Below are 24,995 nucleotides of genomic sequence, written 5' to 3'. Positions count from 1 at the left end.
ACTGAAATGGTTCAAGAATGGTGGATGTTCTCAAATTTTCCCAGTCTGTGCTCTAAAAGGTCAGCAATCCAAATACAGGATAGAAAAGCAGAATTCCACTGTTACCTGAGAAGATATTATTAATTGTATCTACCTAAATTATGCCATGTGCATTCCATAAATAACAGTGTTTTATGGGTTCTTCCCCCCCTAATACCTCCAGTATGTCTTCAAATTGTGCTCAGATTCAGTTCGGTATACTATTCTAAGTATACTATTCTTCAGTATACTATTCTAAAGCAGGGATCAACAAAGTTTTTCTATAAAAAGCCAGTCAATAAGTATATCACGTTTTCAATCTCTGTTACAACCACTCAACTCTTCAATTGTAGCCAAATCAGCCAGACAATATGAAATGAACTGGCATGGCTATGTGACCAGTAAAACTTTTTTTTTTTTTTTTTTTTTGGCAAAAACAGATTTGAGTTGTTTGCCAACCCTAGTTCTAAACAAAAGTAACAATAATTATAACATATAATAATATATAATTATATCTTACTTCTATTACTACAATTATAAATAAAATGTGATAGTCCTAGAACCCAAGATATTCACTTCTAATGTTTTGCTCTGCTTCCTTCCAATCTTTGATGACTGTTTTTGTTTTTTTACATAATAGTGATTGTCTCCATACATAGTTTTTCTCAGTATTTTCCACTGAATTTTATCATCAAGACATTTCTCCCTCATAGCAAATACTGATTTTCCTCTGCCCCATATCACTTCCACCCTCTGACTCCACCTGCAGTGGCATGGACAGCTTCCCATCTTGATTAGTATTTCTCTGCTTTTCCGAAGACTCTCTCCAAGCTCATAGGAGCTTGCAGAGACACCTCAAAGCCCATGATTCAACCCTCCTAAGGGCAAACTTCAATCAGAGAAAGACTAGAACTTGTGCGTAAGTGATCCTCCAGTTTCCCTGTTCTTTAATGTCCATTTTTACAATGTATCACGTTATATTCTCGGCATATTTTCTCCAGTTTATTAATATATCTCCATTTTGTTCATTAATGTTTTATATGTATTTAAGTATTTTATTGATATTGATGGATCTTCACTGCTTTGTTGGCTTTAAGTTGATAAAATCCTCTCCCGGACAGTGATTTTATATATATTCATTTTAACTTCGGGATCACTTAGTCAAGTTAACCAAAAACTATATATATGAATGCATGTATCTTTGCTACATTAGAAAAAGTTGAACTTTTATATAAATGAGAATTTAAATATATATGATGCTACAACTTTATCATACTGAAACTTCCTATCAAATTTAGGTGGACTTCCCAATGTTTAGTCTCTCTCTCTTTTTTTTTTTTTTTTTGGTCTTTCTTTAACGTCTCTCAGAAACATTTATAGATTTTCTTGATATAGAGGCCATGTAGTCTGGGTTAAGGTTATTGCTGGGTTTTTAATCTTCTTTATTGCAATTGCGAAATAAGGACTTTTTCTCATCCATTATATTCTGTAAATTGTTTCGTTCACAATTAGTACCAACTTTGTAGGTTTACCTTGTATCTAGCTAAATTTCCACATTCATTCTGATACTATATAGAAGTACATGCACATAATTGTGTTTTGTTGAGATGCTATCAACTATATACAAGGACTATATAGGGACAAGCTTTCTGAAAATCATTATTATAATGATTTAAATATTTTAAGAAGGCCATTCATGACCCATTTACAACAATATAATATTTTTTTGGTCTGCATTTTTTTTAAATTTCTGGTTTCATTTAATATGCTTAGACTCTATGTTAGCTTTCTGTATTTTATATGCTCTTATAAGTCACCCTAAGTAATTTCTAGAGGTTGATTTCTTTATTTTCTAACTATGAAAAAGAAACAGAAATTGGTATCTTTTTCAATACAAATCAAACATTAAAATGTACTTTTCTCCTTTACAAAATATATTCCCAAACAGCGCAGTGGCTTTTTTTCACTAGTTTGTTGATATTCCAATTTTGTTTATAATTTTTTATGACTATAGGCTTTAAGTGTTTATGTATTTATATCAGCTTATTTTTACTGCCTTATCAGCTTCAGACTTATAAGACCCTTTCTTGGGTAATAAAGATTTGACTCTTAGAACAAATGCCAGCTCTACAACTTGGATGAGTTACCAAGCTTCTTTGTGCCTCAGTTCCCTGATCTGTAAAATGGGGTCATGAGGTCATTAAGATGGCATATGCTAATGTGCATGCTACACATTCACATTATTTCTTATTTTTAGGCTCTTCTTTATTTTATATTGAGTACTTAAAATACAAATACTACCTACCCTATGTAAAAGAAAAAATTTAAGTGATGACAAGGTTTACAAACATTTACTATGGGAACCAAGAGGAACCACCATATTTTATTAAAGCTAACATATAAAATTATTTTATGTACCATTATGAATAAAGACAAAATGTAAACTATTCATCTATGATATCCTCTCAAGTAACAGATATATGCCAAGTTCTAAGGTGTAAAAATGGAGGAGGCTGCATCTTAAAATGAATGATAAGCAGTAAGTTCAAATGTGTTTTCCTGCTGGCCAAGCACCATGTTAGCATTTTACATATGTTAGTTATTCTGCTACATCTCTCAGCATTGGCATCACTTCACAGTTGAAGAAACTCAAGTTTCTCTAAGGTTAAGCCCTTCATTAAAAATTTTTAATTGAAAAATCTATCAGATATGAACTACTATGCTAGATGCTGAAGATACAGTGATGAAAAAGAAGAACAAAATCTTTTCCCTCATTTATGAATGATGCGTGTTACTAAAGGGTGCTATGGGAGGCCTTCCCTATGGGAGTGGGAAGATTTAAGCCAGACCAGGGGCTCAGGGAAGGGATCTCAGAAGAAGTGGTGTTTAAGCTGAGATCCAATGGTTGAGTAGCCATCATCTAGAAAAATGTAGCAAGAGTGTTCCTGGCACTGAAAAATAAAAAAAAGTAAGTAGCCCAAGGAAGCAAAGAGTGGAGCTAGGATTTAAATCCAAATCTGAATGACACTAAATCATGTTGCAAGTTCACTTACTATCTATAAAAGCAAATCACACTCTGCCCCTGCACACTCCTACCTGCCCCTTGCCCAACATTTTCATACAGATTAATTAATGTCTAAGACAGCTTTCAAGGGGAAAGGTATAGGGCAGTCTAAGAGTTGGATTAGCTTCCTTTTTTTTTTTTTTTTTTTTTTTTAAAGGAAGGAACCAGGGGAGTTACCTATCTCGTCCCCTGCCACCACCTCTTCTACATCCTTAATATGCTACCAAACTATTCAAGGATGCCCAAAATGCAGCACCAAAAGCAATCAGCCCAACTAACTGGCTAAGAGAAGACTCTGCACCTATCTGGTTGGTATCCCTACAGGATTCAATAGAGACTCCTTGATCCTCATATAAAGCCCTAAAAGAGAGAGCAATTTGAGAGGATTCAGAGCTGGTGAAAGAATGCAGAAGACCAAGACTGCTCTCCAAGGAGCTATTCTTCCAGAAGAATGGGTGTTCACCTCAGAGAGCAAGAAGAAAGAGGGATGCAGGAACTCAGAGAACTAAGCCTGCACTTTAAACATGTGCCTTTGGTTGTGACACACAGATTAAAAAATCTTGTGTTTACCTAGTTAGGAGAACAGATGAATCAAAGACAATAGGCAGACACATTTACACATGCATTAGTACTTTTTTGTATTAAAAAAGTGAAATGTTGACATTCATAGCTTGATAAAATTTTACATACCTTCCCACATCTTCCCTATCTGTCTCCACCTTTCCCTTTCTCTATTGAATTTGCCATTTCCTACACAGGTGCATTACAAAGGATGCCAAGCATAAGCCAACAGATGTTGCAGAAAAACAAACAAACAAACAAACAAACAAGTAGAAAAAAAAGCGTACCGCTTCTCAAAAACAAAGATATGCTTTTTAAGTGGACTGGGTCATGTGTATTAGACTCCACATTGATATTTGAATTTATTTGTACATCACCACCTCTCAATGGGGGATAAGTTTGTTGCTTTTGCCAACAATGAAGGGAAAGTTAATATATTTGATTAGATGTATCACTGGAGGTGATTAAAGGCATCAATGGTAGCAGAGAAAGCCCTGGACATGTGTAGTCCAATCCATCTTGGAGAAGGCAGTTATGCCAAACAGTGGAGCCCAGGTGTGATGGGCAGGCTTTCCTATGATCTCAAATATCTTCAAGACAACAGAACTACAGGGACTTGGATGACTCATATCACCCACATAAGACAGAGAATTTTGACTCACCTTTCTATGTTTATCTGATTCCATTCTTCAATTTCGAATACGTGAGATCTTTTGTGCCCGTGTTTGTCACTGTGCACTATACTGGTTGAAAACTCCAGAAATAGATTTCTTTGAAGCAACTTCTCAGTTACTTTGAAGTTTACAAAATAGAAGTATATGATTGTTTCCATTCTCACTGACTTGCTGTCCTATGACAAAACTGACCAGTGGGCAACATTCCCTGATCATTGTATACTGAAGTTAGATTGATCCCGCCACGTTTTCTTCATGTTTCACTGCAATATGCTTTGAATTCATTGTTTAAAATACCCTGACAGACCTGTGTGTCATTTTAGACTAAGTGAAATCATACATATCATTTATCCTAAAGAGTACATAATACTAAGATCTAAGGAAAAAAGCAAATACCTGTAGAACTATATAAGGACTCACTACTGTGTGATAAAACCTTCTTAGGTTGAAAGAATAAAAGTTATAGGTGGAATACAAGGGGAATCCCAGTAGCTGATCCCGCTGACATGGCCGGTTCTACTGCTACAGATGGAGATGCATTTCCCCTCAAATAAATGACTAACTGAATTTATGCCAAACAACAGATTTCATTCTAAGCAATTGTGAAACAAATGCGTTTTGATTCTTTTCATTAGTTCAATACAATCTTTTCCCTGGTTGCAGAGAGAAATAACAATTAATTTCTTTGGGCAGAAGCTGAGAGCTAAGGGTTTCTTTCTCCCGCTAATCCCTTCATAATAATTACAGATGCATAGAAATATAAGTGAGGTAGAACTGCTTGCTTGGAACATCTGGATAATGTGAAGAAGTCATGGAAATTCTTTTCCTAAAGATGTTTAAAAGCAGAAATACCCATGTGACCTGTATGTTATAACTCATCATAAAAGGCACTGTAATCTGTTCATCCTGAAATGCTTCTGCAATTACCAGGGTCTGATATATGATAAAACCTCATTAAGGTTTTTGTTTTGTTTTGAGTGTAGAACATGATGTTCTGGACAGGGGACTAGATTAAATGGTCCCCCAAATTCACTCCTATTTCTACAATTTTAAAACAGTGGTAAGGAAAGTAAATTGTCATGTTCATTAGGACCCAAAAAAAAAAAAAAAACAGTAAAAATGGATTTGTGACCTAATTTAGATTGTCTGATTAGATTCATCCAGTTTATCACACAGTCACATGCGGGGTCCATTTTGTCTGGGTAAACTTTCTCACCAATGAGAATTTTAATTTTCTTTCAGACACCTTACAGTCTCAGCATCCTTGAATTATTTGAAGATGCACGTATACCAACAGATCCCTGGAACTAAAGGAAGTGTTTTCCTTTGCATTGTTAAGAAAACAATGGACGTTTTTCTAATGCCAGCATTCACTATTGCAGTAAGGTATTTGCTGGAAAGAAAACATTAAGCAACCGCTTTGATCAAAACTGGTATTTGTTGCAGGAATCATGGAACAAAATCAACAACAGTTCATTTGATTTATTTATTGCAGATGTGCAGAGCATTAAACTTCTTATTCCAAACGGCAATTTTACTGCTCAGGGCACTGTCGTTATTCGCAGTATAATAGTGCACTCTACAGGATTTCGTTTCTAAATGCAAGATGTGTTAATTATGCCTTTGAGAGAGACAAAGATGGAAAAATGAGAGAGAGAGTAAATCCTAAGAGTGTTAGAGAGGCTGAGGAAAAGAAGGCACACTCAAAAAAGGACATTTGAGATAATGGTCTAGAAGCCCTGAATATTACCTAGCCCAGTTTACCAGGATAGGAAATAACTTAATTTGAGAGAGAAGAAGAGTTCTTTTGACTGCAAAGTACCCTGTGCCATACATTTTAAGAGGCTGAGTTTGGCAGAGTACAGTTCTATCCTCTAGGAAGAAAATGACCAATGACCTGTACACGAAGTTATCTGGGAAAAAAAGTAGATATAATTCAGTGCAAGGACTTCAAATTGGTATCTTCTTTCTTTCCAGCTTTACTGAGGTTTAATGGACAAATAAAATTACAGGACATTTAAAGTGCATATTGTGATGATTTGATATATGTATATCATGAAAGGACTCCTCCTATCTAGTTAATTAACACATCCCATCACCCTCATATATATGTTTTGGTGACAACATTTCAAAACCTACTCACTTGGCAAATTTCAATTATGCAACTATAGTCACCATGTTGTACATCAGATGCTCTGAATTGATTCGTCTTACAACTGAGGCTTATAATCTTTTACCAACTTCTCCCTATTTCCCCTACACCCCAGTCCCTGGCAATGAGTTTTCTACTCTCTAATTTTCTGAGGTTTTTTTTGTGTTGGTTTTTTTTTTTTTGGTTCCACATATAAGTGATACCATGCAATATTAGTCTTTTTCTATCTGGATTATTTCACTTAGCATAATGCACTCAGAGTTCATCCATGTGATCACAAATAGCAGCATTTCCTTCTTTCTCATGGCTAATATTCCTGTGTCTCTGTGTGTGTGTGTCTGTGATACATCACATCTTCTATATCCATTCATCCATCAATAAGCATATAGGTTGTTTCCATGTCTTGGCTACCGTGAATAATGCTGCAGTGAACATGGTAGTACAGACATCTCTTTGAGAGAGTGATTTCATTTCCTTTGGATATATACCTAAGAAGTGGAATTGCTGGATCATAGGGTAGTTCTATTTTTAACTTTTTGAGCAACCTCCCTACTGTTTCCCATAGTGGCTGTGCCAATTTAGATTTCCAACAGTGATGCACCAAGGTCCTCTTTTCTCCACAGCCTCACCAACACGTGTTATTTATCTTTACAATGACACACATTCTAACATGTGTGAGGTGATATTTCATTGCACTTCTGATTTGCATTTCCCTGATGATTACTGTTGTTGACCACCTTTCCATGGACCTGTTGGCCACTTGTAGGTTTTCTTTGGAAAAAAAAAAAAGTCTGTTGAAGTCCTCTGCCCATTTTTTAAAGGGATTGTTTGTTTTTGCTATTGAGCTGTGAGGGTTGTATTAACTCCTCATCAGGTAGATGCTTTGCAAATACTTTCTCCCATTCAATAGGTTGCCTTTTCATTGTGTTGATAATTTCTTTTGCTGTGCAGAAGCTTTCTAGTTTGTTATCATCATGCTTATTTTTGCTTTTGTTGCTTTTGCTTTTGGTGTCAAATCCAAAAGATCATTTCCAAGACCAACGTCAGGACGCTTACTCTGTATGTTTTCTTCTAGAATTGTTGTGGCTTCAGATCTTACCTTCAAGTCCTTAATCCATTTCCAGTTAATTGTTATGAGTGGTGTAACATACAAGTCCAATTTTCTTTTTTGCGTGTGAATATCCAGTTTTCCCAACACCATTTATTGAAGAGACTATCCTTTCCCTATTGTGTATTTTAAACAGGTTTCATCTTAAGTGTTAACTTTGATCAATTAGTGCTATCTGCCAGGGACATTGGGGGAAATGGAGTGGCATCCCATGTGCTATGCATTTGTCATCCCTTGATAAGTAAAAAGAGTAATGAACTGGTAGTCAGAGGTTCCATATTCAAGTTTCAATCCTATTATTTTGTTATAACTCCATGCCCTGGAAAAGTGTTCTAAACTTAATAAATATATGCTAGAATAAAAACTAACTTAATACTGAGAGGGCTTCAACTTAGAATGGCAGTCAAGTCTGCAGAGTACCTTGCCAGCACTGGTCTCATCAAATTCTACCACCGCCTCTGTGGAGAAAGAGGTACTACAGCATGGCAGCGTGGAAAGAAAAGCAGGGAGAAGATAATATAGATATGGATATTAATTCTGGCTTTTCCATTTAGCTTCCTCATTTTTAAAATGAAGTTTATAATAATAACAACCTCCCAATGAATGTAAGAATGTCCACTTTGGAATGTGGCACTGCTGCTCCCTTTATCAGAGCTGGCCTTGTGACTTACCTTGGCCAACAGAGAGAAATAATAGTTATGAATATGAAGCCTAAGCATTAAGACAACTTGCAATTTCCATCCTCACTGTCTTGGACTCCTGAGACCATCATGCTATGAAAGTCCATCTAGCCTAGTAAAGGTTAAAAAATCACAGAGAGGAGAAATGAAGTGCCATAATTGGCTTCAGCTGACAAATACATGATTGATGTCCTCTTGGAATCACCTGCTCCATTGGAGCCACCAGATGACAGTAACTGCATGAATGATTCCCAGTGAGACCACGCAAAGAAGCACTGAGATTGTACATCTACAGAATCATAAGAAATAATAAACTGGTATTGTTTTATACCACTAAGTTTTGCATAGCAATAGGTAACTGATACAAGCACAATGCCTACCTTCTAAAATTGTAAGGAGGACTAAATAATTATGTAAAATGACAAAAACACAAGAAACTGACTAAAGGGTGGAGAGCATTATTAGCCTCCTGCTTCATAGGTGAAATATCAGGCTTACCACAACTAAGCAGATTATTCAAGGTCACACTGCCTTTAACTGTGAAGCAATGCCATACACAAATTAAAATCCAGAGAAAACTCAGAGGTCATACTTTGTGGCTCACCACTCATTAGTGTGACACCTCTGTTAGGCTGTTTTTCTGTAAAATGGGGCAGTAATCACACTTGCCTGATAGGATTTATGTGAGGGTTGATAGAGGTAATGAATGTGTATCAATTAGCCCAGTGCCTGGTACGTAAGAAGCATTTAAAAATTAATATACAATTATTTTAGTGAAGGTTTCCACTTTAAAACATCAATGAAGTTTTTAATTGCTCCTTTTAACAAATATTACCACTGAGTAGAAATTTTATGGGCCCTGAGGCCAACATAGGGTTTCATCCCAGTCAAGGACACAAACAAGATTAAGAGCATGTGACAGCTTGCAGTTAGGAAGTTCACACCACAGAGTGGTGAGTTTAGGGTGTCATATACAGAGTCAGTGTACAGATGACCCAATAGACAGACCTGGGTAGACATGGTTTTCTAGAGTACAGCTATGACTCAGAGTTAGAATTTAAAGGGGTGAAAAGCAATAGATTAAAAAATCATCTTAAACTAAGAAAGTGGGGCTTATCACTCAGTGAGTTGACAACAGTTTATCTGAGGTAGGACAAAGGCTGTTGGCTTGATGCCTTCTTTTCAAGCATAGTTGTGAGCATGTGCTATTAAGAGTTAGGTTCTGTGTTAGTTCAGAATATCAAAGAACCAGACGCCAAGATGTGATTAAATTTGCAAGGAATTATTAGGGAAATACTTTCAGAGAGAAAATATGGAGAGTTACAGGGAATGCTGGGAAAGCCATCAGACCATGATACAAGTCTGACCCCAAGAGATGGAGAGAAAAGGTTTGGTAGTAGAAGCATTCTAGACTACCATGCTCTCTAAGTAAAGTTTGACAAGATCTTCAGAGAGTCCTTGGGCCAAGGTTGTCCATCAGAGAAGTTCCAGGTCTCCCAGGAACAGGTTTGCCTTAGAATCCCTGCCAAGCTCAGTCATTGGCTGGAAGCAACCATGGGAAGCATGACATCTGTACAATGTAGCAAGAGATTTCAGAACACAGCATCAGGGGCTCTGTTCAATTACGTCTTCCATAATTGGAAGCCCGCAAGGAGTATTCCAATGGCTGCCACAGCCCACTAGGGAAAAACTGGGTTGAACAGGTGCTGTGTCCACCAGGAAGTCACTGACATTGCAGCACGAGAATGTGCTTTGATTGCAAATATAAGGATGATAAACAAGTGACAAACCTACTCAGAGACCTGTTCTTAGTTTCACTGAAGAAGAGAAGGTGTCAGGGACTACAAGCAGTTTGTCTCTAAGATATTGGTTTTACTTCAAGTGACATGTCTTTTTGCAAAATTGATAGAGATCTTTCCAGAGTTGGTTGAATAGAGTGTTAAAAAGGTATCAGTAAAATTCAAATGGATCCTCTGACATCTCTGCTAATAAGAATAACTGCTGCTCCACAGAGAAAAGTGAAAAGAAGCTGAATAGGTGTTTGAAATCAAAGAATCTTTATCATCACCCATACTTCAAAGAATGCTATTATGATATGCAGGGGATTTGGATCTCTGAAAGCAATCAAAGAGTTACTGTGTTCTCCAAATGAAATTATATAGTATTTTAATATTGACAACACAAATCCATTTATAATTTAATTCATCAAGTAAGTATACTTGTTCCTTCTTCCCCACCTCTCTCATTCTCTATTTTTTATATTCCCCTTTCAGCCCAAGTGAAAAGCTCCGCAACAACCAGCTAAAAGCTGGTGAAAACCACGTGCTAATTTCAAGAGTATACTATCCTGTTATTTCTACCAATTTGGACGTTTCATTTCTCTAAGTATTTATCAAGAACTTACTATGTGTTCAAGCCCTTCCTCTAGATACAGGTGGGAATAAAGATCAAACCACAGTCCATCTCCTCAGAATATTTTCAATAGGTACTGAAGATCCTCGAGTGCAAAAGGAAATGCTTTTTATCTCTAGAACTGTCATATAATGTGGTACAGGTTGTTCACTGCTCAAAGGTGCCCAGCAAGTGGAGTGAGTGGAGGTCTGAAATTACCCATGTTCAGTTCATCAAGCTATGCAACCTTACACACAGCTAGGTCTTACAAGAGAAAGTGTGCATTTGTCTAATTAGCACAAAGTTGCCATTTGACTAATGATACCCTGAAAATAGTTCTGAATCTTAAATGAGCTCAGTCTGCTGCATTTAATAGGAACACAATATTGAATGAGTGAAACGATTATGCATCAGAGAATGCAGTGTATATTCTAGTACCCAAATTCATGGTATAGAAAATAGTTTCTTAGATACCAAAATATGGAGAAACTGCCATAAGATATATTATTCTTGCAAGACTATCTTCCTAGCAGAATCAATTCTCAAATATATACATGGATGATTCACAATACAGATCACTGAAAAGGTCAGAACAAAAGACACTGAGTTTTGAATGGAAATTGGATGACTTCTGGGATTTGGCAAAATTACCATCATAGTACACTTTGCTCTTTCTCATATTCAAACAGATATGTACACTCTAATAGTCACTGACTGGTAGCCAGAAAAGCAAGTCCTAGATTAGGAAGATGAAGTCTAACCAGGGAGAAATGCTTGTCAAAAATCAATCTACCAAAGAAATAGATCACTGACTAATAATCACATGTAGTAAAATGGGAAAGAAAAATGTATTCCCACAGAACTCCAGGGAAAGGGTGACTGGCTACAATGAACTCTCTCCAAATAGAAGCAGGTAGAGCTGGAGACTGAGTGGGATGAGTCCCCAGGTGAGAGAGATCAATGACAGCAAAGCATGAGATACGGAGCCCAACAATGGTAGATGTAGCAATAACAACATCCCATGTAGGGAAACCCTAATCAAGAATCTCTCAAATGAAAGCAAATACAATGTAGGTGGTCATCACATTACCACATTTATTTGTTATATATACAATCTAGATGAAAGTAAACATGAAGGGTTCTGTAAGGACTGTGGCTTTTATTGTGAATGAAGATCGGAAGCCATCAGAGGATGTTAAGTAGAAAAATATTGTAAAGTGGACTTAGAATGTAAAAAGTCCTCTGGCCGCAATGTGAGCATTTAACTGTAATAGGGCAAGAGAAGATGTATTATATGAAGGCTGCTTCAGTAATCCAGGTGTGACATGGTGGCTTGGACCAGGATAGTGACCGTAGAGGTAGACATACTACATATAAATGTGGTATATTAAGCATAATGTCAACATAGATGCATTGAGTTAACAAAACCATATTTTAAATGAATTTATATGAAACTGTAGTTCTGAAACCACCTGTCTCTATTCTATCAATGCCTTTTCCCTTCACCCCTTATAACTGGAGAGGATTATTATCCTTTCCTGAGAATTTACTTGAGCCCTTAAAAAGTGATAGTTTCAAGGCTTATCCAGATTTTTCACACTTGAAAAATAGACAATGTAAAGCCACTGGTTTTTTTCTCAACAAGTCAGAAGAGGCATAATTTGGACAGGGTAAGGTGAGAGAACAAATGGAAATAAACCAGCACAGTTTTGCATTATGATTTATTGTCCAAACCAGGATACTCTCGAGGGATAATTTAAAGTTATATGTTTTTTTTAAGTGATTTACTGTAAAATTGGTTTCATTATATTGTTGGACCTTTAAAATATTTTTATTCAAAATTACTTTCAAAATATAATTCTTAAAATTAAAGTATCAACTTGGGGCACCTGGGTGGCTCAGTCAGTGAAGGATCTAGCTCTTGATTTCTGCTCAGGTCATGATCTCAGGGTTCATGAGATCAAGCCCCACATTGGGCTCTATGCTGACAGCACACAGCCTGCTTGGGATTCTTTCTCTCCCTCTCTCTCTCAAAATAAATCAATAAACATTTAAAAATAAAGAAAATTAAAATATCTACTCATGTAAATGCAGATAAAACAGTATTTATTGTAAAACTTCACTGATTGATGTTGTAATCAAAAGAAGTAAAGATAACATGAGTAAAATAATTATTTTGGCGTAGATTAATTTAATCAGTTTCTTAGCCATAACAATCCCTAATTGTCTTGTCACTGGTATTTGTCTCAAAGTTGTTTTTTCAAGATGCTCTTATTTTTTAACTGTTTAAATTCAATTTCACACACCATTTCAATATTGCATTTTATATGTATGATATTTAAAGTTGTTGACACTTTCAGTTGACTCTTCCCTGTAGACCATAATTTTTTTAATTGAGAAAATCACTCTCTGCAGACATTGAGGTATCTGTTAAGCTGAAAACAACTTCTCATAAGTAGATGTTATTCCCCATTCTAACTTATTATCTTATTGATCTGTAAATATCTCACAACAAATACTTTTATAAATAGTGTACTTTTGCTTCCATTTAGATACTTGTCTTCATCTAATCTCTATGATTTTTTTTAGATATTTTGTATACTTTGCCAAATTTAGATATTACAACTTTGTAGCCCTTTTCAATTTCATATCATCAGCATCCTAGTGGAGAATGTAGATTTTTCCAATAAAAAAGTGTCAAAGTATTCTTACCATCTGTCAAAATATTACACATGTAATTATCAAATTTCCAAATGAAATAATTTACACCAGTACTTCTCAAATTTTAATGTAAATACAAATACTCCAGGGATCTTATTAAAACAAAGACTATGATTCAGGGTGTGTTGGAGCTACAGTTCTAACAAGCTCACAGGTGAGGCCAATGTTGCCTAGGACCACACTCTGAATAGCAAAACTGAAATTTGGGCTTTTATTGTTTTTTTTTTTAACGTTTATTTATTTTTGAGACAGAGCATGAATGGGGGGAGGGTCAGAGAGAGAGGGAGAGACAGAATCGGAAGCAGGCTCCAGGCTCCGAGCTGTCAGCACAGAGCCCCACGCGGGGCTCGAACTCATGAACCACGAGATCATGACCTGAACCGAAGTCGGACACTTAACCGACTGAGCCACCCAGGCGCCCCTGGGCTTTTATTGTTTTATCCATTCAGTTTTTCCTTTCCTTTTTTCAAAAAATTTTTTAAATGTTTATTTTTTTTTTTATTTTTTTTTTTAACGTTTATTTATTTTTGAGACACAGAGAGACAGAGCATGAACAGGGGAGGGGCAGAAAGAGAGGGAGACACAGAATCCGAACCAGGTTCCAGGCTCTGAGCTGTCAGCACAGAGCCCGACGCAGGGCTTGAACTCACGGACCGCGAGATCATGACCTGAGCCGATGTCGGACGCTTAACCGACCAAGCCACCCAGGCGCCCCTTAAATGTTTATTTTTATTTTTGAGAGAGAGCACGAGTTGGGGAGGGGCAGAGTGAGACGGAGACAGAGAATCTGAAGCAGACTCCGAGCTGTCAGCACAGAGCCCAACTCGAGGCTGGAACTCACAGACCAGGAGATCATGGCCTGAGCCGAAGTCAGACGCTCAACCCACTGAGGCACCAAGGCGGCCTTCCTTTCCTTTTTGAGAGATCAATTTCACAACGTCTTCTTCTCTGAAATTTGCCAAATACATAAAAAGCTGCAGGGTTTTTTTTGGCATTCATGTGTTAAATGTTCTGATTAAAGATTTTCAATTAATTTTGAACAAAATGCAATCAAAAATTTATTTTTTTAAAGCAGTTTAATACCATCACCATCATAAAACATTTAGTTTGTTTTCTAGTGCTATTCATTGAAAATTCAAACATCTCTGACTGATGGTGAGTAACTAAGAGAGGTAAGCATGCTGAAGAGTTTTTAAAAATTTAATACCATCTTCATTACAAAATAAAGTTGTAATTTATTTATTCTAAGTGGATACATATGACATTATTTTGATATCTACAACTTCCATTTTGATTGGTTAAATAACACATTTTGTTTAGATGTGGTTATAAACTATGCATGCACCACAACCAATTTCAAGTACATTTCTGCTCCAGGGCCTCTTAATTTAATAACATTATTTTTACCACCACACTGTGTGCCAGTAAAATCTGTGTTTGTTCCTATTTTCTCCACAAAATATTTTAAATGATGACATGTTTAACTTTATACTAGTATTCACAATACTGTCAGATGTCGTAATTTAGAATGATTTTGATCCCATTAATGGGAATTTAAAAATAAGCTATTATTGAATTTATCTACACTTGATCTTAGCCAAAAGGCCGAGAAGTGATATTACTGAATTTATCTAAGTTCGTGTTCTACTTGAAACACTTGACACACGAATAGAAACCCCAGAACTAGACCCACAAACGTATGGCCAACTCATCTTTGACAAAGCAGGAAAGAACATCCAATGGAAAAAAGACAGTCTCTTTAACAAATGGTGCTGGGAGAACTGGACAGCAACATGCAGAAGGTTGAAACTAGACCACTTTCTCACACCATTCACAAAAATAAACTCAAAATGGATAAAGGACCTGAATGTGAGACAGGAAACCATCAAAACCTTAGAGGAGAAAGCAGGAAAAGACCTCTCTGACCTCAGCCGTAGCAATCTCTTACTCGGCACATCCCCAAAGGCAAGGGAATTAAAAGCAAAAGTGAATTACTGGGACCTTATGAAGATAAAAAGCTTCTGCACAGCAAAGGAAACAACCAACAAAACTAAAAGGCAACCAACGGAATGGGAAAAGATATTTGCAAATGACACATCAGACAAAGGGCTAGTATCCAAAATCTATAAAGAGCTCATCAAACTCCACACCAGAAAAACAAATAACCCAGTGAAGAAATGGGCAGAAAACATGAATAGACACTTCTCTAAAGAAGACATCCGGATGGCCAACAGGCACATGAAAAGATGTTCAACGTCGCTCCTTATCAGGGAAATACAAATCAAAACCACACTCAGATACCACCTCACGCCAGTCAGAGTGGCCAAAATGAAGAAATCAGGAGACTATAGATGCTGGAGAGGATGTGGAGAAACAGGAACCCTCTTGCACTGTTGGTGGGAATGCAAATTGGTGCAGCCGCTCTGGAAAACAGTATGGAGGTTCCTCAGAAAATTAAAAATAGACCTACCCTATGACCCAGCAATAGCACTGCTAGGAATTTATCCAAGGGATACAGGAGTAGTGATGCATAGGGGCACCTGTACCCCAATGTTTATAGCGGCACTCTCAACAATAGCCAAATTATGGAAAGAGCCTAAATGTCCATCAACTGATGAATGGATAAAGAAATTGTGGTTTATATACACAATGGAATACTACGTGGCAATGAGAAAAAACGAAATATGGCCTTTTGTAGCAACATGGATGGAACTGGAGAGTGTGATGCTAAGTGAAATAAGCCATACAGAGAAAGACAGATACCATATGGTTTCACTCTTATGTGGATCCTGAGAAACATAACAGAAACCCATGGGGGAGGGGAAGGAAAAAAAAAAAAAAAAAAAAGAGGTTAGAGTGGGAGAGAGCCAAAGCATTAGAGACTGTTAAAAACTGAGAACAAACTGAGGGTTGATGGGGGGTGGGAGGGAGGGCAGGGTGGGTGATGGGTATTGAGGAGGGCACCTTTTGGGATGAGCACTGGGTGTTGTATGGAAACCAATTTGACAGTAAATTTCATATATTAAAAAATTAAAAAAATATATATAAAAAAAAATAAAATAAAAAAAAATAAAAGCACTTCACCAACAGATGTACACTTAATTTTAAGTAAATTCAGTACTCTGAAATCCATAACTACATGCAAGATACAATAAGACAGTTCTTTTTAAAAACAAACATAATTTTTTAACTGTGCATGTAATACTCAGTTGCTGGAGAAATAATAAAGAAAACTGCAATCCTGTCAAAGATAAAAAAAAAAAAAAAAAAAAAAAAAAAGAAACACTTGACACTGAGGGGAAAAAAACATTGTTTAATTCTTTGCAAAGTTTTTCTGCTAGTGAAGCTATCCTATTAACAACTATCAATTTACTTTTAGTGTATTCACAGGAAAAGCTGGAATCAATGACAGAAGAAACTAATTTAGAACTGTCATTTGATCTAAATGAAAAGTCATGCTTCACAGAATAAAATGTAAGTGCTCTTTCTAAAGCTGTAGGTTTCCAATCATTGTTAACAGGGTAGTCTTCTTAAAGTAACTATTAAATTTTGAAGGAGAGGCTGATGCTTCTTTACCATACTTCTGACTCTTGGTTTTCACATGCTCATTAATATTATGACAACCCCCATAAATAATTTTCAACAAAGTCTCATGGAAGTTTCCCATTCATCAATATCTTAAGAAACAGAAATTCATATTTAATCTCTTTTAAATATACTTTTTTTGCTTTGGCACATTGCAGCCAACAATTAGAAAAAAATGTTTAAAGCATAATGAAAAAAATAAATTGTTGTAGAGTTCTCATGGAATAAATGACAAAAATCACTGTAGCAACACATTCCAACAATTATTTTCCATACATATTTCACATATATCTAACTTCTAATTTTTGCAGGTTTCCCAGTGTGTGCAACTAGTGGCCAGATGCTTTGTGTATCCAACATCCCAAAGCAGGACCACAGCAATTCACCAAATAGCCAGAAGAAAAAACAGCAATAAGCAGTTCTTCCATCGCTACCTAAAAGTAGGTATTGGCGGTCTCTAGCTTCTCCTAATAAAGTGCAGTCTTGCTCACCAGCAAGCACTCTTAATGCTATCTTTCAAAGGAAGGAGATAGGGTGTTAGTTACTGGCCATGTGGAAACGGCCAGAAAAGAGAAATAGTGAATATGAAAAATGGACCAGTGATGATTTATGTGTTTAAGTAAGAACTCTGTTCACTACATATGCATTGCCCACTTAACATGACAGAAGCTGGAAGTAAACATGAAATCAACCAAATGCAGAGTGCTTATTTTAATGCAGTGATCAATAACACTATGCTTAAAAAAATAAAAACTCTAGGACAAACGCTAAATGAAAATGGATACCATGATTAGAGCCATAAACCATGACTGCCATAGGCAAAACATGAGGTACGGTCATTCTAATTATAAAGTGAAGTACTATCCCTACAGGAAGAAAAACTGATCTCTCAACTTACTAGGGCAGTTAGGAAGATGTTTTTCTGGTGCCTTAAGGATTTAGATGGAATGCAGTATCTTTGTTTATAAGACAAATTTGGCCTGCAGACATTTTGTTGGCTTACACAGACTTGTTTTTCATTTGAGTTACTTGCAAAAAATTAAATTGGAAGATTTCACGTAGAATTGCAGTTGAGAGAAGAGAGAAATAGATAAAGATCTGACAACTCTGAGCTTGTATTTTCACATACTCAAAATGAGATATAATGTCACAGAGCCAAGTTTTCTTATAAACTCAAAGAGCACCACTTAGCTTGTATCCAAAGTGAAATTAATACAAAAGAATTGTATATGAAGCGCCTGGGTGGCTCAGTCAGTTAAGCATCCAACTCTTCATCTCAGCTCAGGTCATGATCTTGCTGTTTGTGAGATCGAGCCCTACATCGGTCTCTGCACTGACAATGCGGAGCCTGCTTGGGATTGATTCTCATATTCTCTCTCTTTCTCTCTCTCACCACTCCCTCAAAATAAACTTTAAAAAAAAATACGAATGAATTGTACCCATGTAATACAAATATACCACCCCCTGGAATTGAGCAACTCCTAAGGTCCCAATATATACAAAAGACACCTTTAGAAGAAATAGATAGCCTTCAGTTTGCCATACCCCTACCCAATTCAACCAATCAACTTCATTACTTGGACATATGAACAACAGAGCTGGTTACCTCTGGTTTGGAGTATATTCTTCCTAAGAGTTCTTTCTGAAAAGTATTTGTCTGATTTTATAGTTAGCTACTGTACAACCAAAATAATGGAGAGATGAATCTGCAACTCTTAGTGGTGGAAAATACCTGCACTATCTTATGTGTTTTCAGTAATAAAACCACCCACACCCCATTGCTCTTCACCACATTATTCAGTAGGATTGAAGAGATGAGGGCCATTGATTCTGTCCTGATGGAGACTCTAGAGCCATTATTCCAAATATTACTTTAAGCCAAATAATTTAAGTGTTGGTATATGTGCTCCTTGTTGGCAGAGAATAGCATGGATGACCCGAAGCCCAGCAGTTATTACAAGAAAGTGGTGGTCCCAGAAAGACGCATACGTAATACACAGGGACTCAGACAGGAAGAGGAAACATTCCAAAGAAACCGCCCCCCTCCATTCAAAAATCAACCCTTATCCCTCAAAAGTTGTATTTCCTAGATGTTTCCCACTATGGGAATAGCTGTATTTCACATTGACTGTGGTGTTTTTTTTGTTTTTTTTTTTTTTTATCTCTTATATTGTAATTTCCTTTAGTTATTCCAGGTTTTCAGTAAAGTTCATTATACCCATAAAGACTTGTATAACAATGTTATGGACAACAAAGCAGGAGTAAACGCTAATGTGATTTTCTGGTGCCTCGGAAGAGGGCCAGGCATACTACTGTTAATGGTGTATGGCAGATCCAGTGTGCTCAGCAGGGTGACACACAGAACACATGCCTTTAAAGAGCTGCAATCTCATGAATAACTCATGACTCAAGAGGAATATAAGCTAACCCTTCACTACTGAAAGTCAGAGGAGATGCAAAATTAGAACAGATAGCAGAAATACACAAATATTAACATACATACATACATAAATGTTAGATATATAGGTAGAAATAGTTTGTGTGCAAGTGATTCCTTTTGAAAGAAAAAACTGGTCAAAAAAAAAGTTGGGGTCTTTACCTTTTCCTTGCGAAGTTTCTGGAGACTAAAAAGTTGCATCTTCCCAACACCTACATAGCCAATGAGTGACAGTGTATGCTCAAACTTTGACACCATAAGCACTGTAATAGTCCCTCTCATTGCCAGTTAAAAAGTACACCCTTGTTTAAATGGCTGGAATGCATCTTGGCAGATAATGTATATTGAATAATGTCAATACACAGCTTGTTAAAGCTGACAATGGATGCTCAGGAGATGTCAAACAGGAACAGAACTCAGCCTTTATCCCAATCCAGGTTGCTTAAAGCTGAAGTGTGGTAAATTGGGCATGTCTAAAAGGGAGCTGTCAAGCTTAAAAGGTTTAATATTAAATCTTTCCCTACAGATCTGAAACAGACTAATATAGCCAGGCACTTACACTTCTCTTGGGTTATAAAGCACTTGAAAAATAATACATATTAAGCTACTAAAAATGCCCTGTGAGGTTAGGGGGCAAGTGGAATTATTACATGATCCATTATTTCCTTCTACAAATGCCCATGTGATTCTATACAGGGTTTCCTTCCATGGTTTTATCCTAAGGATGAAAATAAGTTTCCCTCTGAAGATTAGCTTCCCCTGCTTAGTAACAGGCAGTCTCAAGCACTGTGTTGAAAAGGAGTCTGAGGCCACTCCTAGGCTAAAACTAGAGTATCACAATCCAAGCAGGTCAGGGAGGTATGGGCTGAAAATGCTGACACAGATTCCAGGTGTTGGCTGCACACTGAACTGAGTATGGCACAAATATGTTGTATCTCTCAGTTCAGGATCATGTTTAATATAGTTAATAAGCTGGTGGGCTGAGCACCAGGGCACCAAAGGATGCTCCAAATGAGAGAGAGCTGCCCACCCAACATGCAAAGCAGAAACCTTATCTGTACATGGAAAGGGGTGTGAGGATTTTGTAATTTGAAAAAAAAAGAATAGCGTTTCTGAGGTCTACACGGCAAGATATTTCCATCTCAGAGAGTTTGTGTGAATTTTTCCTGTATTTCTTATGCTTATTTTTTTTCCAGCCTGGAAACCCTTTTTGTTCTAGACTTTGCAACCTACTTATCTTGTGTGCTTAGAAAAATCTCTTCATTCTGAGAAAGTAGTTTGGATGTCAGTTCCAGTTTTCCTGTGAATGGAAAGATTTTTTGGAGTTGAGTTACAAAGTACAGAGGTTGGTGAATACTAATCTGAACAACTAAGCAAGCAGTGAATTGTGCTTCCACAAATGATGGGTTGAGCCCTGGATCAAAGAAAAACTGTGCCTTCATGTATATAATAGGAGAAGCTGGGTAAGGAGAGAACCAAATGGGAAAAAAAAAAATCAATCTCTTTTAATAGGCTCTGTATGTTTTTCTTAACAGAGACTATATTTATTCAAGAAACTGCATGGTTCTGGAAAGCATACCACCTCAATATGCACTGAAGCCTGATCTTATGACTGCAGTCAGCCTAGCACTAAATGCACACAAAAACAGACAAAATGTGTGAATCCCCACTATCCCACACAGCCTTGATGGTATATCTGGTTTTCTCTTTGCATACTCTAAAGTGCTAGCTGCCTTGCCAGCAGGCAGTGGACTTGTTGCAGAATTCAAGTCTATTTCTGGAGATTACAGATTGCTGGGATTAATATCAGTGTAGTCAGTACATAGCACCCAAATTTCCATGCTCTGATGGTATGTCAGAACTGGCACCCTACCTCTCTCCCATTATATTGCCAGGGGACAATGATGAGACAACTCAGGGATGAAGGAGAGGAGGGACTAAATAATGTTTCACAAAGTCAGTAATTGCCCAGCCTCTATCATGATTTGTACCAAAGACCTATACCAATAGCATTATCCTTTAAATACACTCACTTTGTTTACTTTATCCTAAGAACTACCACAACAGCATAGATTGAAGGGATAAATAACATTTTTAATGCTAATTCAAATCCGTAACTGATGCAACAACAACAACAACAACAAAAAGAACGTGTCCACCCAAAGTCCCTAAATCATCTTAAGGCGCCTCATAAAGTCACACTCTGGGAAATTGGCAACTGAAAGGAATCCCAGCTGAGAGCTGCTAGAATTTCAGACTAAGCCCAAAATACCCACACTAGAGCTGGATGAAAAAGGCTGGAGTGGAGAACTCTCATTGCAGACTTACTCTTCTCATCTAAATAGACAATCATTTCTACTTTTCCACATCCTTATCACCACCAGATACCATTCAAGTACTGGCAGCTGTTGGAAGAAATGTAAGAAGGGAAGAAACAGAAAGAAAAAAAAGAAAACGGATCTGACAAGTAAAAAGGAATCTGCTTGGTTTTCTGCTGTTGCTGCATTTTGTGGGTTGAAAGGCTAATATCAAAATATTGTGGTTATAAAAACATCATAATTATAGGATTCTGAATCATGTTTGTCATCACTCCATGCCTTTGTCTTTGTCTTTCTTTTAATCTCTTTAATGTACCATAATTATGTCTTCAGTATGGGTCAATTATCTCTGAACTAAAAAACAAATTACCATCATTACCTCTGATTATTCTTCCCTTTTCTTTGATCCTATTTTGTTCAACAACCAAAATTTTGTGTTCATTCAGCCCTTCTCTTCCCTAGTTGCATCACTGGCAGGGCTGAGATACAGTAGAAAATCATTCCCCTGCCATTTCCAATATTATCCTTTCCCTTCATCCCCTTCTTCAAACATTTCTGGTGCCTGCACATCATCAAAATATGTTCAAATGATCTTATTACAAACATAGCTCCTGGCTGACACCACCTTTCAGGCCCAGCACCCCTTTAATCTTTTACTTCCCCATCCTAACTACACTTACTAAATCCAAATTAGTACATGAAGGCCCATTCAGACTACATTAATGTCTTAAAAAGTGACTGCATCCTACTGTCAATAATCCTAAGACTAATGGGCCCCTGGACTTAGGTGACACAGAAAATTAGCAAGGCTGGACTGGAGCAAAGATCCATGAATTACAAAGGACCTCTCTACTGTGGTTACAGAAACTAATGAAAAATTAGCATTTCTTTTGGTTGGAAAAGGAAGAAAGCAAGAAGGAGGATGAAAGAAACGAACTTAAGAATAGTACTTAGAAAATAATACTTGAGAAATAAAAACATCCAAGTTGTCTTGATGATGCTTTTCTAGACAGGTGTCCAGAAGATTAAGAAGATGAAAGCAAAATTTGCTTTCTCTTTGTGGAAGTAGGATGGAAATAAGGGATGGAGGAGCCACAGTGATTATTCTTTCGGGCAGTCTTACTGGTTATGGAGCACCAGGCATCATGATGGTTTTCTTGCCCCGTATTGATAAGCTGATTTCCCAGAAATCCCTATAGTGAACTGGAAGAATATTCTTAACACCAACACATAGACTCTGTGCACCCAAGTAGAAGTGGGAAATTCAGCAACAATTTCCTCTAACTCATGCTAGCTGGACCCTGTATGTAATCAAAATCTTCACTTCTACCACATCTTTGTTTCCTGTCTGCATTTTTAGGAGGTGTTTCTCCTATGCTGATTATCCCCTTCCATTCCTGAATTCACTGAATCTAAAAGCGGGGGGGGGGGGAGCAGGGCCTAAAAATATAGCCCACTGGGGCACCTACTCTGCAAATAAGTACAGCTTGATGTGTTACAGATACCAGGATAGACAGAATCCTCTAAGTCTTTGTTTAATATAACCATTAGATTTGAGACAGGGCATGGAAAAACTATGGTACTGGAACAAAGCTAAAATACTTCACCTTTTAGAAGAACAGCATTATTTTCAAATAGAATCACTTGTTAATAAATTGAGGCCATGATGATAAAAACAGATCAGAAGCCCAAGCTAGGATTCTCATATGCCTTGCTCCAGCCAAATGACTTTGAGATCACATAAACTATTAAGGTCCCTACTCTAGCTATGTCAGAGGGTTTCTATGAGGATGCTCTGAAGTAATATACATGAAAATGCTCAACATTCATGCCATTTGCAGCAAAGTGGATGGAACTGGAAGGTACTATGCTGAGTGAACTAAGTCGGTCAGAGAAGGACAGATACCATGTTTTCACTCATATGTGTATCTTGAGAAACTTAACAAAAGACCAAGGGGAAGGGAAGAGGAGAAAAAATAGTTACAAACAGAGAGGCAAGGAGGTAAACCACAAGAGACTCTTAAATACAGAAAACAAACTGAGGGTGGACTGGGGGTGGGGGAGAGGGGAAAATGGGTGATGGGCACTGAGGAGGACACTGTTGGGATGAGCACTGGGTGTTGTATGTAAGCCAATTTGACAATAAATTATATTTTTAAAAAACATTGTATAAATACAAGATACTTGCTATAGACTGTTTCATATATTGAAACCTTAATGCCCAATATGATGCTATTGGTAGTTTTTTAAAGGTAATTGGGTCATGAGGGTGGAGCCTCATGATGGGATTAGTGCCCTTTTAAGAGACACCAAAGAGTTTGCTTCCTCTGTTCTCTGCCACTTGAAAGAAGATGGTGGTCTAGAAATCAGGAAGAGGTACCCTGCCAAAAATCCAAGCATGCTGGCACCCTTATCTCAGATGTCCAGTCTCCAGAACCGGGAGATATATATTTGTTGTTTAAGCCACATCCATGTAATTTGTTATAGCAGCCCAAATGGACTAGGACCCTTTATAGAAAGAATTTGCTGACTACTATTCTAGGGGGTTGAGATACAGCAGTGATAAAAGTAGCAACACAAAAACAAAGATCTCTGCCCTCCTGGTGCTTACATTCTAATGGGAGAAGACAACTTACTTAATAAAAAAGTTAATCCCATAGTTAGAAAGTTGAATGTCATGGGAGAAATTAATCAGGGTAAGAGGAACTGGATGTGTGCAAGGGGAGGGGTTGCAAGTTTTAAGAGAACCTTCTAGGTAGTTCTCACAGAAGATTAAGAGTAAAGAATGTGACTTGGGGTTTTACAGGCCACTGCTACTAATCTTGGGTTTTACTCTGAGTAAAATGGGAAACCACAGGCAGTATTCAAGTGGAGAAATGTCAGGATCTAATTTGGTTTTTATTAATTTTTTTTAAGATTTATTCATTTTTTAGAGACAGAGACAGAGCATCAGTGGGGAAGGGGGAGAGAGAAAGGGAGACACAGAATCCGAAGCAGGCTCCAGGCTCTGAGCTGTCAGCACAGAGCTCGATGCAGGGCTCTAACCCACAAACTGTGAGATCATGACCTGAGATGAAGTCGGATGCTCAACCAACTGAGCCACCCAGGCGCCCCATCTAATTTGGTTTTTAAAGGACCACTCTTGCTATTCTGTTGAAAATAAAATGTAGTAAGACATGATCAAAGAAAGAAGATATGTTATAGGAGACTTTTCTAATATGGTAGGCAGGAGATAACGGTAGCCTGAATGATGACGATAGTAATGTGAACAATGAGAACTGACTCC

The 24,995-nt window shown here is 37.2% G+C and overlaps 1 long non-coding RNA gene and 1 pseudogene across 3 annotated transcripts in view; one reads left to right on the top strand and one right to left on the bottom strand.

Annotated features, from left to right (window-relative positions):
• The window catches only part of LOC122233530, a 45,545-nt gene extending 23,626 nt beyond the window's left edge, over positions 1-21,919 (top strand). The window contains exons 2-5 of one of the 3 annotated variants that reach the window (XR_006211112.1): positions 16,749-16,843; positions 17,266-17,394; positions 20,927-21,081; positions 21,776-21,919. This is a non-coding gene — a long non-coding RNA (uncharacterized LOC122233530). Of the gene's footprint in view, positions 1-10,543; positions 10,692-16,748; positions 16,844-17,265; positions 17,395-20,926 lie in introns of those variants that run through there. The other 2 variants (XR_006211111.1, XR_006211109.1) reach the window with 2 other exon arrangements.
• On the bottom strand, positions 14,897-14,986 carry LOC122233908 (annotated as a pseudogene).
• Positions 21,920-24,995: the final 3,076 nt, after the last annotated feature.

This window comes from Panthera tigris, chromosome E1 (assembly GCF_018350195.1).
Source record: "Panthera tigris isolate Pti1 chromosome E1, P.tigris_Pti1_mat1.1, whole genome shotgun sequence".
Classification (NCBI taxonomy): Eukaryota; Metazoa; Chordata; class Mammalia; order Carnivora; family Felidae; genus Panthera; species Panthera tigris.
This window is presented reverse-complemented; position numbering and strand designations above follow the sequence as displayed.